This window comes from Neofelis nebulosa, chromosome 9 (assembly GCF_028018385.1).
Source record: "Neofelis nebulosa isolate mNeoNeb1 chromosome 9, mNeoNeb1.pri, whole genome shotgun sequence".
Lineage (NCBI taxonomy): Eukaryota > Metazoa > Chordata > Mammalia > Carnivora > Felidae > Neofelis > Neofelis nebulosa.
The window spans coordinates 89,413,453-89,426,208 of NC_080790.1; the positions used below are offsets into that span (position 1 = coordinate 89,413,453).

Here is a 12,756-nt window from a genome sequence, read left to right on the forward strand (position 1 = left end):
GATGAAAAGAATGGGATAAGCTTGCACTTTCTCAAGTTGGAAAGCAAACTCTGAAAAGCAGTTTGTCTAAATCTAGAAAAGGCACAGATTATCTTTGATCTGGAAATTCCAGCCTGTGAATCTAACCAAAAAGCAAACAAAACAACAGCGACAACAGTGTTTCATTTATACATTCGTGAAGAACTTTGTCACAATGACAAAGCCATTATAAAGAATGGAAGGATATTGGAACATTTAAAGTAGAAAAAAGATACAAAATTTTTTATGTGGTGTGATCCTCCCCCCTTTTGTCAGTGCCAGGTGTATGTATTGGGGAAAAAAGACTGGAAGGAGTATCTTTGGGAGTATTTTAGGAGTATCTTTTTTGATAAATTTATTTCTTTATCTAAAATTTTTTTTCTGTGAAAAGGATTCCCCTATCTAGTTAATTAACACATCCATCACTTCACATATTTATCATTTCTGAGAACGTTTAGCTTCTGTTCCCTTAGCAAATTGCAGTTATACAATACGGTGCAATCAACTATAGTCACCATGTTATTATGTATTAAATATGGAGACATTATTCACCATATAGCTGAAAGGTTGTATCCTTTAACTGACCTCTGCCTGTTTCCTCCACTTCCCCAGCCCCGGCAACCACTTTTCTGCTGTTTCTATGTATTTGACTTTTAAGATTCCACATATAAATGATATGCTGTATTTGTCTTTCTCTGTCAGGCTTTTTTTTTTAACATAGTTTTTAAAGATTTTACTTTATTTTTATTTTATATAAAATATAAATTTTTATTTTTATATTTAAAATTTATATTGTAATATAAATATAAAATTTTAAATTTTATATTTAAAATTTAAAAATTATATTAAAATTTTATATAAAATAAATTTGTATATATATATATATATATATATATATATATATATATAAATTTATTGTCAAATTGGTTTCCATACAACACCCAGTGCTCATCCCAACAGGTGCCCTCCTCAATGCCCATCACCCACTTTCCCCTCTCCCTCACCCTCCATCAACCCTCAGTTTGTCCCCAGTATTTAAGAGTCTCCTATGGTTTGCCTCCTTCCCTCTCTGTAGCTTTCCCCTCCCCCTTTCTCTCCCCCTTGGTCTTCTGTTAAGTTTCTCAGGATCCACATAAGAGTGAAAACATATGTATCTGTCCTTCTCTGACTGACTTATTTCACTTAGCATAATACTCTCCAGTTCCATCCATGCTGCTACAAATGGCCACATTTCATTCTTTCTCATTGCCAAGTAGTATTCCATTGTACATATAAACCACATCTTCTTTATCCATTCATCAGTTGATGGACATTTAGGCTCTTTCCATAAGTACTCTCTACACCCAACATGGGGCTTGAACTTACAACCCTGAGATCAAGTGTTGCATGCTACCAGTTGAGCCAGCCAGGTGCATCTCCTCTGTCTGGCTTGTTTCACTTGGCAAAGTGTCCACAAGATTCATCTGTGTTGTGAAAAACAACAGAATTTCCTTCTTTCTCATGGCTGAATAGTATCGCGTTGTATGTATATCATTATCATCTTTATCCACTTATCTGTTTATAGACATTTAGGATGATTCCATATCTTGGCTATTGTGAATAATGCTGCAGTAAATATGGAGTGCAGATATCTCTTTGACATAGTTATTTCATTTCCTTTGAATATATACCCAGAAATGGAATTCCTGGATTGTAGGTAGTTCTATTTTTATTTTTTAAAGGAATCTCCATACTGTTTTCCACAGTGGCTGCACCGTTTTGATTCCCACCAACAGTATGAGAGGGTTCTCCTTTCTCCATATCCTCGCTAGAACTTGTTGTCTCTTTTCTTTTTGATACTTCTATTCTAACAGGAGTGAGGTGGTATCTCATTATGTTTAGATTTGCATTTTCCTGATGATGAGTGATGTTGAGGGCTTTTCGTTGGACCTGTTGGCCATTTGTATTTCTTCTTTGAAAAAAATGTCTAGTCACATCCTCTGACCATTTTTTAATTGTGTGTGTGTGTGTGTGTGTGTGTACACACACACACACACACACACACACAGTTGTTATTGAGTTGCATGAGTTCCTTATATATTTCAGATATTAACTCCTTATCAGATACATGATTTGCAAATATTTTCTCCCATTAACTTGCCTCTTCATTTTGTTGATGATTTCCTCTGCTATGCAGAAGGATTGTCTTTTTTTTCCTTTTTATCTTTTGAAAATTCTTACAATGAGTTTGCATAACAATTTTTTAAATCAGAAACTCAGATTTAAAAAATGTTTTTCCTCCCTCTCCTTCCTCACCTCACAGGTATACCTCAGAGCTCAGGTTTTTACCCATCTTGTTTCATCACATCTGTGGCCCATGTGGCCACACTCTCTGTCTGTAGTATTTATCAGTACTCTGCCCCATCCTCTGATACTCACCTTAGGCTTTGGTATCTTCCAGCTTTCTTTTATCTGTGTGTGTGTGTGTGTGTGTATCTCTAGTCTTGTCAGATGTTTTTATATTCTGCTTGGGTCTGAACACCAGTGTTCATTAGTCTCTTTCCTTTTAACATCAATTCTCTTTCCTTCCATTCCCTCTGGTCATAATCTGTTCTAGGCAGAATCAGTTCCTGTTTCCTCTGTGTTGCTGTCCTGTCTTGTATATCCCTTTCTCCCAGACTTCTCAACCTTGGCAGAACATTGAATTTACCTGAGAGAGCTTCAGAAATCCCAGGCCTGAGTTCCATCCCAGTGATTTTGGTGTCTTTGGTTTGGTGGAAGCTGGATTTGAGGGGTCTTTAAGTTCCCCAGTGAGTCTGCTGGAAGCAAGGCTGGGAACCCCTCTTCTATCTGGTGTCTTGCTGTACTTTGGGGAATCACGTGCATGATGCGTATAAGTTTCTGGGGTCCTGACTCTTGGATACCAGCAACACCACTAGACCTACATATCCCCAGTACTAGGCACTGGGAAAACAGCAGTGAGTGAAAATAACTCCAAGTGAGGAAGTCTGTTTTTGCACCAGCCACCTTGTCTTAGTGCTGGTCTAGCTGAGAATTTGATCAACCCAAATCAACCTCCTGTCTTGACTTCACCCGCTGGGGTTGTGCCTCCCTTATAATGAAGAAGAAACTGGTATAATCCACATCAGTGGCCAGCTTGGGCATGCAGTCAGGACATGTTTCTCAAGCCCTTATTCCCTACTCTGTTGCTCAGTCATTGAGACCAAACCTGGGGGCTCATCTTCTTTCATCATTGTTGCCCTCAGACAGGGATGCAGTGTACTTATTGTGGCTCTGACTCTGCGGCTCATAGAGGTCAGTAGTGGCTTTGTCTCTGCTTCACATTGTCTGGTCTCAGAGAGGGAACAGGCATCAGAAAATTTTACAGGACAGCATTAGGAAATCAGGAATTACAGCGAAAGGGAATCCTGTCCCTGTGTGAGGCTGGGTCAGACTTTTATGACATGGTTCTGTGATTCTCAGTATATGGTCCTGCTATAGAAACTGGGTTCAGAGAGTCATGATTTATTACAAGGAAAATGTGGACTGTTTGTATACCTGTGTGATGATGGTCTAGTTACCCAGTCAGAGCCAAGCTATAACCATGAGAGAAGAGGTAAGACATTGTATTTCAGGAAGAGTATTTGGAAGAAGGTTATCACCTCCTACAGGTGTCTAGTGAGGGCTGATGGAAGCTTCTTGGGGATGCATGGGCACCAGTGCTAGTTAGGGACTGCCAGCCCAGAGGCCCAAGACCACCCTCAAAAGCTGGCAGGGTGTGGGTAGAGCCAGAATCATGTGCCCATCATGGCTCCTCATGGCTCTTGTGGTACACTTGGAACCTATGAGCTATCTTGTGCTCTGTCCCTTTCCATTCACCCAGTTACCAGCAAGTACAAAGGGCCTGCTGGATGCTGTTGTTACTCCATGCATCACAAAGAAAATGTCCCTATTCTCACAAGGTTTATATTCCAGTGGGGGAGGTCGACAAACATGAAACATTAATAAAAAATAACCCAGATGTGGTGAAGCTTTTTATTTTGGTTTAGCCCAGTAGTTTAATTTTTCCTTTTTTCTAGGAAAATATGTCTACAGCTGATGTCAGAGAGATTACTGCCTGCATGGTCTTCTAGGATTATTATGGCTTTCGGTCTCACATTGAGGTCTTTTATCCATTTTGAGTTTATTTTTGTGTGTGGTGTAAGAAGTGGTGTAGTTTCATTTTTTGCATGTAGCTGTCATATTTTACCAGCATCATCTGTTGAAGAGACTATCTTTTCACCCAATTGTATAGTCTTTCCTCCTTTGTCATAGATTAATTGACCACAAAAGCATGGGTTTATTTCTGGGCTCTCTATTCTGTTTCATTCAGCTCAGGGTGTATTTTTGTGCCAGTACCATACTGTTTTGAGTACTATAGCTTTGTAGTGTATCTTGAAATCTGGGACTCTGATACTTTCAGCTTTGCTCTTCTTTCTCAAGATTGCATTGGCTGTTCAGGATCTTACAAATTTTGGGATTCTTCATGGTGAAGGAAATCATCAAGAAAACAAAAAGGCAACCTACTGAATGGGATAAGATATTTTCAAATGATATATCTGTTAAAGGGTTAATATCCAAAATATGTAAAGAACTTACACAACTGAACACCAACACCCCCCCCCCCAAAATAATCCAATTAAAAAAAATTGACAGAGGACCTGAATCGACATTTTTCTAAAGAAGACATACAGATGGTCAACAGACACATGAAAAGATGCTCAACATCACTAATCATCAGGGAAATGCAAATTAAAAACTCAGTGAGATATCCCTTTACACCTATCAGAATGGTTAAAATAAAAAAAAAACAAACAAGAAATCATAACTGTTGTTAAGGATTTGTAGAAAAAGAAGCCCTTGTGGTAGGAATGCAAATTGGTGAAGCCACTGTGGAAAATAGCGTGAAGTTTTCCTAAAAAATTAGAATAGAATTAGAAGTAATTCTATCCAAAGAAAATGCAAACACTAGTTTGAAAGGATATATACACTCCCATGTATACTGCAACATTATTTACAATAGCCAAGATATGGAAGCAACTCAAGTATCCATATATGGATGAATGGATAAAGAAGATGTGATATATAAGTACACACACACACACACAGGGATGCTATTTAGTCATGAAAAATAATGAAATCTTGCTATTTGCAACAACATGGATGGATCTAGAAGGTATAATGCTAAGTGAAATAAGTCCGTCAAAGGCAAATACCATATGATTTCACTCACATGTGAAATTTAAGAAACAAAGGAATAAATCAAAAAAGACACAAACCAAAAACAGACTCTTAACTATAGAGAACAAACTGGTGGTTACCAGAGGAAAGGTGGGGGGAATGGGTTAAATAGGTGAAGGGGATTAAGGGTACACTTATCTTGGTGAGTACTGAGTGATACACAGAATTGTGGAATCACTATATTGTATGCCTTAAACTAATATAACATTGTTAATTATATTTGAATTGTAGGGGGAAAAAAACTAGATGTGGGACAGACGACATGCAGATAGTTAATACTATAGGAAAGGAGAGTGGAGAATGACAAAACGATGACTTGCATGTTTGGTGCTGGGGAACATCCTTGAAGGGATTCAGTCTCAGCCAATGTCTGAAAATCTGAGTGATGACAAGGAGCCAGCTAGGCAAAGATCAAAGATTGTGGAGTGGGGACACCTGGTGCCAGGATGCTAAGGTAGGGATGACCTTGGCATTTTCAGAAACCACACAGAAGTCCGAATGGTTGTACAGTCCAGGGAAGGAGTTTGGATCATGTTCTCAGTGCACTGGGAAGTCATGGAAAGGCTTTAATCACAACAATGTGCGATCTGGTTTGCTTTAGAAAGATCTTGCTGGCTGCTGCTAAGGGAAAAGATTGAGGAAGCCAAGTTGGGAGGCTGATTACCAGGTATAGGTGATTACAGTATCACAGGCAAGAAATGATAATGATTTAGACTAGGTTGTCGTAGTAGAGATGAAAATAAAAGGACAGACATAGGGTTTGTTTGGAAGAATGATCAACAGGTCTTGATCCATTGGATATTTGGCATGAGGGGAGGTGAATCAAGGATAATTCCTAGAGTTTTGGCTTCAGCAACTGGATGAGTATTAATATTATTTACCAAAGTTGCAAAGACTGCCAAATATCCAAAGGGAGTATAAAGATTTCTAATTGGAACCTGTGAAATTGAAGGTACCTGTTAGGCATCAAAGGAGAGATGTCAAGTAGTCAGTGGGTTATACAAGCTAAAGACAGATTGTTGGAGTCAATCAGTGGCATTTAGAAAGAGCGATAACGTGTTCCTGTTTTCCTAGGACACTCCTGATCTACACCTATTGTTCCATCATCGTTAAAGGACCCCTTTTCTCACTCTCAGCCTCACACCTCTTTGTGCTATAACTTATCATCTTTCACAGAGACAGTATTTAAAGCCATGGGCTAGAGAGTCATTAGAGAGAATGGTACAAATACAGGCAGAATTTGTTACACTTCAACATGTTGATGTGGGAGGGCATTCAGGAAACAGCCACTGGATCAAGAGAAAAGCCAGGAAGAGGTAGACTCACCCCAGTCAGGAGAGGAATGTGGCTGGGAAGGGAAGAGTGGTCACATGTGAAAGAATGAGATGAAGACACAAAGAGTGGTCACTGCATGTTGCAGTTTCATAAGGATGGTCCCAGTGGAAAGGAGAAGGTGGAAGCCCACAGGAACTGAATTGAAGAGCTAGAATGTGTGATGAGCTTGCTACATCCTTCCTGTTGTCCCACTTTTCAGATAAAAATCATAATTGTAAGGAGCTAATTTAAATGCCATCTCTTCCATTAAACTGACTTCAGATTCCAACAGTGAACTGGTTAGAATTAATTGCCCTTCTGTATTCCCATAGCACCTTGTTTGTAACTTTTCATGTGACTTTTTGTTGTTGTTGTTGTTCATTGTGTTTTAGCCATGTGTGCCTGGCTCCTTATTAGCTATAGATCACTTGGGGGCAATGACTGTTTATTTTCTATCTTCATCTTGCCTATGAAACTTAGCCTTGTCACAGTTCAATGAACCTATGAGGCATTTGAGAAATGTTGAATGGATGAGTGAATGGATCTGTGAATAAATGAGTTAGCGAGTGAGTGAATGAGTGAATGGATGAGTGAGTAAATCATGAGTGATTGAATACACAAGTGACCAAGTGAGTGAGTGGATGGATGAGTGTGTGAATGGGTGAGTGAGTGACTGAGTGAGTGAGTGAGTGAGTGAGTGAGTGAGTGAGTGGATGAGTGAATGAGTGAATGGGTGAGTGAGTGACTGGGTGATTGAGTGAGTGAGCGATGGATGAGTGAGCAAGTGAGTAAAGGATTGGAACTGCAGTCAAATTGGTACCAAATACCTACACAGCATAACAGCCATGGGTGGTTGGTATTACTGTTTGCCCCTTGCCCACCTCATTTGTTCATATGCAAAAGCTTCCATTTCCAGCAATGATCATTAAACACTGCAATGGATAATTGTAGAGTGGTTATTTTCTATTCTGTTGGTCCTAGGCTGCCTTTATTTCTAATGGAAACAATAGTTTCCTTTAACTGAAAATTGGGTGAATCCTCTTTAGCTATTTTTCTGTTTTCCTTGTACTGTTTGAAGGATATACTATTTATGGACTGCAAAACGATAGATTCTAATCTGAGCTAGAGATAAAATGTAAAGGGGGGCATAAAACATTTAGGAAGCGCACATGAATCACAACAGAGGATTATGCAAAAGCTTTCTCAGGAAAATGTGCACATTTTGCATTTAGGAACAGCCCAGCAAAGTGGCATACAGCTGATTTGTCATAATATATAAACCTCTGGTAGTATTAAGAAAATAAATACTATATTAAGTCTTTAGGCAAAGCCATTGGTACTAGTTTCCATCTATGAATGCAATTCTGTGTTCCTGATGTGTTGGAAATACCCCAAAACAAATGCCAAATGTGAGATTGCAGATTAAATTTCTAGGGCCCTAAGCTGTGTGGAACTATATTTTTAAGATGAGAGCTGTTCTACCTACTAATTCCTCTGGGAATAAACTGGCAGAATGAGGGGAAACCCCAAAATGCCAGGTATAAGAGAAGATCTTATCAGAATTTCTGTTAGGAAGATTCAGGGAGGAAATCTGGGAATGGTATTATCTGTAGCCCTAGAAATCACAGCCTCAAGAACCTGAAGTCAAAGATGTGCAAAAAGCCCTGATGTCTGGGCCCTTGAATCAGCCTGTAGCCCTGGACAAGTCCCTCCCTGTTACTGGCATCCTGGGGGAGGGGGGTTGATGCTGGTGCTGAGAACAGCCCTCTTTGCCGAAGCCAGGTGAGGTCTCACACATCTTTCACACTGTGGCCTGTCACCAGTGGGGTCTCATTCTGTATGGTGTGACAGTTGAAGCAGTTGGACTTGGGCTTGCCCTTGGTGCCTGCTGTCACTAAGGAGGTGAGAAGAATTCTTGCTCTTCTTGATGTTATACAGCATCCCCTGGAAATGTTCAGTCATGTTGTTCTGGGCAGCCTTCTTCTGGGGGACCCACTGCCAGGGGACTCCTCTGCCCAGCTGTCAGCAGAGCAGAAGGAGGGTCTCTGGTGCCTCTTGCAGAAAGCTCCCATTGCCCAGGCACGTTTGTGTACTTCATGGTCTCCATGCTCCTATAGCACCACAGACCCTGTCTCTCTGAGGGTCAGCTGGTTGCTACTCTGAGGTTTTCAGATTTAAAGATGGGAGCAGAGCCATGGTCAGAGTGAGGCCCATGCCTGTAGTCACTTTTTTCTGTCCTCAACAGATGGCCAGCATTGGCCTCCACCATCACTTGACTCCCCTCTGGGTGCTCAGATGTAATTTTTGTTTCCTTGTGGTTATTTAAGTCTGGATGTGCAGACCCTGAGAGTCTGACTAGGTAACTTGTACACAGTCCTTCCTATGTGAATTGGTCATTTTCCTTTCCAAGTGTCAACTGGAAATTAAAAGTAAATTAATTTTTATTTTCTTTGGACAAGCCACACTTCTAACCTGACTTGTTATTATAGTGAATTGGGCTTTGAAGAAGACAAATTTAAGGGTATCTATAAATTATCTTCATGTTTTTTCTTTTTTCATGTTTGCTTTTTATCCCTTGAACTGAGACCAGAATCATTAAGATTTTCTTAAGAAGTTGGCTGCAATAAATATCCTAATAATTACAACTCAGGAAATTCATCATAAATCATTGTTTTTGCTGTATTTCCTTGGACTTCAGATTTTCCAGCTGAAATTGCCTCAAGGGACCCTTAACATCTTTTATGGAGTTTGTAAACTCCCTGAGGTTGAAGAGTCTTGGACTTGGAATCTAGAACACCTAACATAATACTGGGCATTACTTACTGGGCTCAGGAAATCTTTTGAAGGAACAAAAAATATCTTCCTGTAATGTAAGTTGCTGATTCACAAAGTGGCTTCTTCACCAAAAGTGTGTTGAAGCAGTTTTGAAATCAGGACACCTACGTTCAAATCCATTTTCTACCTCCGGCTGGGATAACACCGAGCCAGCTACTTTACTTCTTTGAGCTTCTGTTTCCTCATCTGTAAAGTGAGATGGTGCCTACTTTGCAGGGTGGTTGTGAGGGGGAGTAGACCAAAGTAGGTCTACCAAAGTAGACCAACCATGGCTAGTTGGGTGGATGGTATGTATAGATGTCCCACATCCATGGTGCCCTCCTCTCTTCCTTACCCATCAGCCTGCAAGGGTCTCACCTGACATTGTACAGCATAACGTGACAGGTGGCATTACTTTGACTTGTCTTAAAGCTGGATGCTTTCACATAGATGACCAGGGAGGCAGTGAGGATGTGAGAGTGGAGGTGATATATAAACCTGGAATCGCCTCTGGGGTGTTCTGGGGTGAGCTGTGAACATTCACCCTGGGCTCTGGTCTTCAACTTTGCATTGTGGTGATGAGCAGTGCTGGGAGGCCTGTTCCATGTGATGAATGTGTGTGACAAGTGCTTGAGGGAGAGGACATTGGTGTCAGGTGGATGTCCCAATCCTCCCTGACTTCTGGCTCCAGGGGAACACTGCCACAAGACTGTGAGTGAGGAAGGGTGCTCAGTGGGAGAGGAGGACCTGCATTACAGGGAGTTGGTTAACTTCTTTCTAGTTAGACTTCCCACTGTTTAAGATAATGTGACACATTACCTGGAATCACAACTGCATTCAACAGTAGTACTGCTTTAATTTTTCATTTTCTCATATTTAGTGATGGGGGTTTCAAATATGAGTGTATGGATATTTTCCAGAGGCATAGACTTAAATTTGGGTTTGCAGAGGCTGAGTGAGCAGTGAGACAGAGATCAGAATGAGGTCACACCCACAAACCGGTACACCCAGGTTTAAGTGTGGAGGTTGTTCCTTTCAATTCCAGTAGCCAATGGTGTGCTAAGGATGGCTTTGGAGAGCTTCAGAAGCTCTCTCCCACAGAAGCTCCACAGCCCCCTCCCCATACCCTCCATTAGTCTCCAAATAAGTGTACTTGCTAGGTAACACCAGTGACCTTGCAGGGCAGACTGAGCTCCCAGATGACCTCTGCAGCTTACCACCCACCATGTCACCGCCCTGTCCCTTCCCACAGGGACACCTCTGGGGGTGTCAGTGTTAGGAATGGTTCTGTGCAGAACCAGCCTCTTCCTGATTAGACAGGTGCAGGATAGTCATGCTTCAGGGTTGCCTGTCCTGGTCCAGGTGTGCCCAGCACCCTCTTCCCTTTGTAAACTTGTGCACGAGTGTGCTGGCACATCCATTCTGACAGACTGGCTGTTCAGACAGTGCTTCCTCCAAGCTGCCCTTCTTGGTGTGCTCTTATTTTTCATATTAGCAAACTGAGCTTTTCATTATTCCTTGTAGGTATTGAAAATGTTTTTAATTGTGAAATATAGCATGGAACAAAAGAACATCTAAACATTATGCTAAGTGAAAAGAAACCAGTTGCAGAAGACTATATTATATTATCCTGTTTGTGTGAAGTATCTAGATTAGGGACAGAAAGTAAACTACTGGTTTCTTAGGGCTTGGGATGAGGGTTGGGAAGTTACAGGGTATAGGGATTCTTTTTGAGATGATGAAAAATGTTCTAAAATTGCCTGTGGTGATGGTGACGCATATCTGTGACTGTATCAGAAACCACCAAATCACCTGATGGATGGTTTATGTCTATATGTCATATATAATATGTGTCAAAAATGAAGGCAAAATAAAGATATTTTATGATAAATGAAAAAACATGTGCACAACTTCTCAGATGATACTAAAATGAACACTCATGTACTCAGCAACCAGAACCAAGTGGAGTATCATACAACCCAGAGGTCTCATTTCGCCCCTTCTGCCCCAGAGGTAACCACTGTCCTAAATGGTGTTAATGACAATGTGTGTTTGCATCCATCCCTCAACTAGGTATAGTTTAATTTTACCTATTGGTTAATTTTGTACATATGGATTCATACGGTACCTATTTTGTGACTACTTTTAAGCACTGTGGTTTAGATATATGTTGCCATAGATTATTCCTATTCACTGCTACATATAATTCCATTGTATGAAGAATACAATTCATGCACCCATTCTACCATTGATAGCATTTGAGTTGTTGGGTGCCATTATGGCCAGTACTGACATAAGCATACTTATATTTACCTCCTAATGCACACATGCAAGGATTTCTGTAGAAATATCCCTAGTAGCAGAATTGCTAGGCTATAGAGTCCATGCATTTTTATCAATGATAGATAATACCAAATAATTTTTTGTCAAGAAGATTGTGCCAGTTTATGTTCCCAGAAGCGAGAGGTGACAGTTACTGGTGTTCCATGTTTTCAACAACACTTGGTATTCTCAGGTTATTAATTTTTGCCAGTCTAGTGGGTATGAAACGGTATTTCAGTGTGTGCATTTTCCTGATGATCAGTGAGAGTGAACATCTTTTGTATATGTCTTCCCATATTAGTTAGCATTTACTGCATAACAAATACGCCCAGAATGTAGAACCTTAAAATAACATCCATTTCATTTAGCCGACAATCCCGTGTGTTGGTTGAGATTACCAGCATAGCAGGAATGTCTGGGGACTCTCCATGTGGTTTCTTATCCTGCAGAAGGCTGAGTTGGGCTTTTCATGAGGTGAATGATAGGTTCTAATAAACAGCAAGAGGGGGCAGATGCCATTGTGCACTTTTTAAACATCTGCTTGCATTATAGTGTTGCTGTCTCATTGGCCAAAGCAAGCCACCAAGGCTAAGTTCAGTTTGGAAGAGAATTTTCCAAGGGCCTGGATCCAGGGAGACATGAATCCTGTTGGAGGACATTATTACACAACCCACCATAGTACCTACTTCCTGTATTTCTTTAGGATGTTGGTCTTTTATATTGCTGGTAGGAGTTCTTTATATAGTCTGGATACTAATTCTTTGATAGTTATCTGTGCTAATTTTGGATCAATAGAAATTCTTTTAATAAACAAGATCAACAAAATAATAATAATGGCATGTTTTCTGGGCTAAATTTGGAAAACATTACAGTGTAAAGTAAATACAGAAAAGTTATTTATCTCAAAGGAGGAACTAGAATCAAACTCCTAAAACTTAGTAATTTAACTTCTGTATCTGTTATAACTTAGTAATCAGCTATTTTAAAAAGCTGCCTACATGGAGATTTAGGATTTTTAGGAATATTAAA

At 40.2% G+C, this 12,756-nt stretch overlaps 1 protein-coding gene across 2 annotated transcripts in view; it reads left to right on the top strand.

The window, feature by feature from the left end:
* The window catches only part of SH3RF3 (SH3 domain containing ring finger 3), a 374,110-nt gene that overhangs the window by 99,414 nt on the left and 261,940 nt on the right, over positions 1-12,756 (top strand). The window lies entirely within an intron of this gene.